This window comes from Mus caroli, unplaced genomic scaffold (genome assembly GCF_978045245.1).
Source record: "Mus caroli unplaced genomic scaffold, Mus_caroli_1 scaffold_17, whole genome shotgun sequence".
NCBI classification, from domain to species: Eukaryota; Metazoa; Chordata; class Mammalia; order Rodentia; family Muridae; genus Mus; species Mus caroli.
In genome coordinates, this window is record NW_028227272.1 from 10,692,404 (window position 1) to 10,697,143 (window position 4,740).

Below are 4,740 nucleotides of genomic sequence, written 5' to 3' on the forward strand. Positions count from 1 at the left end.
GGGTTAGGAGGGTGAAGTGTTTCAAGGCTGCTGCAGCTTGTAAGCCAACCGGTATGGCCAAGGTATATAATATTAGACAGGGACTGGAAGAAAGCCCACTTGCTTTCCTTGAGCAGTCATAGAAGCATTTAGAAAATGAACTCCTGTGGATCCTGAGTCTCAGGAAGAAATGTCAGCAGTGGGCATGGCTTTTATTAGCCAGTTTGCTCTGATATGCACAGAAACTTCAGAGACTTGAGAGACTTAGAGAAAAGAATCTGTAGGACTTAGTGGTCATAGCAGAAAACATTTTTAACAATAGAGAAAGGGCTGAGAAAAAAATAGGGTTGAGAAGTGGCAGAATCAGAACCTGGCTAAGATCATGTTAGCAGCAGCAGCAGTCAAGCTTGAGGATCAGAGAAGACACCATCAAACAGCTAAATCAGATAACGGTAAGGGAGGACCAAAAAAGGGGGACATCCACCCCCATCTAAGCAAAAAATCAATGTGCCTATTGTAAAGAAGAAGGCCATTGGGCCAAAGAATGTCCCAGGAAGGGAAGGTCTAGAGAGACAGTGACAACTATGGCAATCAAGGAAACAGCGACTAAGGAGAACAGGGCTTGGTTCCCCTCCCCAAGCCCAGGGTAACCCTTAAGGTGGACATGGGAGCCCAGCACTCAGTCCTTCTCCAAGACAACTTTGATACAGGACGCTACAGGGATGAAACAATATGCATGGACTACTAGAACTTTGGTATGGACCGAGTATCCCACTCTTTTCTAGTAATCTTTAACCTATACCCACTGTTGGGTGTGACTTATTAACCAGGATGGGTATGCAGATACATTTTACCCCTGAAGGAGCCAAAGCATTGAATGGAACAGGGCATTCCATTCCAGTGCTGACTGTGGACTGACTGATGAATACAGATTGCTCCTGACTCCCAGAGAACCAAGCCATGACATCAAAACCTGACTATGGTGATTTCTGGCAGGGGGGTGGCTGAAACAGACAGTATGGGACTAGCAGCCAAACACTGAGCTCAGACCAGGGGCAGATGCAGTGCGGGAAGCCCTCCAAGGGATCATGCCTCGAATCAGGCAACTATTAGATCTGGGGTGGGGGGGTGTGTCTTGTGAGTTTGCCAGTCAGCTTGGAATATACCCCTGTTACCAGTGTGCAAGCCTAATTCCAATGACTACCATTCAGTAAAAGATCTGAGAGAAGTTAACAAACAGGTGATGGACATTCGATTCACCCCTCAGTCCCTAACCCATACACCTCAATGATTTCTCTACCATCAGACCATGTTTGTTATACAGTACTGTACTAAGGATGCTTTCTTTAGCCCCCCAAACTCAAGATTATTTTGCTTTTGAATGGTATGATGCTGGCAAAGGAATTAATGGGCATCTAACCTGAGCCTGGCTTCCCTAAGGCTTTAAGAACTCTCCAACCATCTTCAATAAGGCTTTGCATGAGGACTTGAGTAAATTTCATTCCCTGTACCCCCAAATAACCTTTTTGCAATATGTAGATGATTTGCTCATTGCAGCCAGCACACAGGAACTATGCCTGAAAGGCACTGAACAACTTCTACAGACTCTTAAGAACCATGCATCAGCAAGAAGGCCCAGTTTTGCAAAAAGGAGGTGCAATATTTGAGCTACATCCTAAGAGGAGGTAAGAAATGGCTATCTCAAGCTAGAAAAAAAAAAAAAACAATCCTGAAAATCCACACCCAAAAATGCAAGGGAATTGAGGGGATGCCTGGGGATGGTGGTCTTCTGATGGATCCCTGAGTTTGCCCTGGTTATTACCTCTCCCCATGCTCTCTAAGGGATCCTAGAGCAACCTCCAGACCACTGTCTTAGTAATGCCTGCATGACACATTGTCAGATTCTATTCTGAACCCTCCCAGAATTTCCTTCCAGATCTCTGCTGCCCAACCCAGCTTGGAGACACCAGTTCATGACTGTGTGGAACTTGGAAGCGGACTTCCAAGACACAGCTCTTTTAGTTGCAGAGGTAACCTGGTTCGCTGATGGCAGCAGCTTCATGCAGGATGGTAGTGTCAAAGAAAAATCATCTGGGCAGAGGCTTTACTTATTGAAACATCAGCTCAACGGACTGAGCCAGTTGCACTAGCAAAGACTCTGACTTTAGGAAAGGACAAAAAGCTAAGTAGCTACACTGGCAGTCAGTATGTCAGTGGAAGGACAGCTTATCCTGCCTGCTGATCTAGGTGATCAAATCCTAATCAAGATGCACAATCCACTCACATGGGCACCTGGAGAATGCAGGATCTGATTCGTCATGCAGAGCTCAGGTTTCAGGATTCCACTTCCAACAGTGATAAAGTCGTGGCCAGCTACAAGCCTGTTAGCTCACTAATGCAGCGAAGAACAGCACAACTCAAGGGGCACAGCTGTGAGGCACCCAACCCAGTGGGTTTTGGGGAAGTCAATTTCACTGAGGTTAAGCCCGGAAAATACAGGTACAGGTGTTTGTAGGCACCTTTCCAGGTTGGACTGAAGTGTTTCCTACCAAACATGAGACTGTTCCGACAGTGGCAGAGAAATTCCTTGAAGGCATCCTACCACAGATGACAGGGTCAGATAATGGACCAGGGTTCCTTTTGGGCATGCTCTGTCCTTTACATGTTGTCCTGGGTCAGGTGTTCTTAGTATTTTTCTCTGACCTATATTAAAATTATTATGTCTCCCCCCCTCCCTAGTCTCTTTTCAGAGAGTCACTCTCAGGACATACTTTAATAGGCCCGAGCAAAGGTGCGGTGGTTTCAGTCAGTTTGAGATAGACAAAGGTTGCCTCTTAGGCAACTGTTGTCATCTGGGGCCACAGCAAAAGGGTTGTCTGTAGCATGATTAGCAAGAGTGTTCTGCAGGGGTCTAGCTCATGGTAGGGGTGCCTGTACTGCTTAGCTTGGTGACTTCTGAAACTGCTTCAAAAGCTCTCATTTGGGCCCTCCCTGGGTTTCATCACCTCTCCTGAGGGGAGACATGCCATTTAGGCACAATAGTCTTTCTGTGTTAGTAACAGACTTTAACATTAGCAAGAGAAGTTACATCTCAAACCCTGGGCCAGTGGGTGGTTCTTATTAAGCTCCTACACACTTAAACAAAATGAAATAATAAGAACAGCTATTGTAAGTGAAAGGATTAATATCAACTCAGGACCTCTAAGACCAAGTGCTCAGGACAATGCCGATTTATTTGATATATATAATTTATAAATAGTATGGATAAGGGACAAAGGCAGGAAATATAGAGGATGAGGGAGAAGGGGAAGGTCACACTGGAAAGAGGGCAGGGATATTTGTCCCAGAGGACAAAGGCCTGCCTCTGGATAGAGAGAAGACTGACATGGCCCATAGGCAAATCGCAGTTTATAAAGGCAAAAGGAGAAAACCCATGTTAGGATAAGGTGTTTAATTTTAATTGGGAATGCTAATTAGGTGAACCAACGGGGCTTTTAATTGCTGGACTTCAAGACTTTGATACCTGTACCTTGGTGGTCAGCCTCAAGAAGAGGAACTGGACAAGTAAGGGAATAGAACTTCTGGGATGGCTTAAGAAATGCTCTTTGGCAAGGCAGAGGAGACTGGGGAGAAGGGCAGGGCTTGTCTGAACCATGTTTGCCAGGCCTGGGCTGTCTAGAGTCTGTTGTGTTTTATAAAAATAGAGAGAAAGAATATGTTTGGTGGAGATTCAGTAAGGTGTGGAGGAAGCAGGTGCCTCTGTAGGCCCATGGTGAGGCATCCCTTACCCCTAAGGGAACAGCCACATGACAACAGTATAGTATAGAGTTTGTTTATTCAGGGCATAGGGAAGGGAGTTGAGAGAGTAGAGACAGAGAAAGACGGAGAAAGAGAAAATAGGGGAGTCGAGGCTGACCATGAGCATTTGAAGAGAGAGGGGGAGCAGGAGAAAGGGGACAGAGCGCGAGAGAGAGGAGGGATCAAACAGCCCCTTTTATAGTGAATAAGGCACACTTGGCTCTTGCCAGGTAACTGTGGGGTGGAACATAGACTAAATGCTAACAGAGTCCCTTCAGTAAGCTTCACTGTAACTGTCTAAAAGTGTTTTAATGTTATCCAAGATTGAAAGTTCTGTTCCCATAGTAATGGCTCACTCCTCGATGAAAGAGTTCCTAACAAAACTCCCCCTTATATTCCAGTGGGCCTCTGCGATCCTAGACATCACCCACCACTAAGGGATCTTAATGGCACATGAATGTGTCTCTTTATTACTGCCAGAGGGCTCCACAGATTATAGAACACTATGTAATGGAGACATTGATCTTGAAATATCTTCAGTATGAAAGTCCTATGAGTATTCTAACATTTATTTGATTCATAGGTTGTCTTTAGCTACTGAATTTTTCAGTTGCTTTTAAGCAGAGGCAGTTTACAATGACACATAGACATCCACTGACGACAGAATATTCATTTCTCTTTCTTTCAACTCACACCAAATAAATAGGTTGACATGTTTGATAAATAACATCTTTTTTTTTTTTTTTTTTTTTTTTTTGGTTTTTCGAGACAGGGTTTCTCTGTATAGCCCTGGCTGTCCTGGAACTCACTTTGTAGACCAGGCTGGCCTCGAACTCAGAAATCTGCCTGCCTCTGCCTCCCAAGTGCTGGGATTAAAGGCGTGCGCCACCACCGCCCGGCGATAAATAACATCTTAGATGTTGGAGAACATCTGTGTTTCCAGACAGTTATCAACTCCTGGCC

General features: G+C 45.1%; 1 long non-coding RNA gene across 1 annotated transcript; it reads left to right on the forward strand.

Annotated features, from left to right (window-relative positions):
• The first annotated feature begins 888 nt into the window (after positions 1-888).
• Positions 889-4,471, forward strand: LOC115029586 (uncharacterized). The gene is made up of 3 exons (XR_003835153.2): positions 889-961; positions 1,537-1,664; positions 1,903-4,471. It is a non-coding gene; the product is annotated as an uncharacterized LOC115029586 (long non-coding RNA).
• The last annotated feature ends 269 nt before the right edge of the window (positions 4,472-4,740 follow it).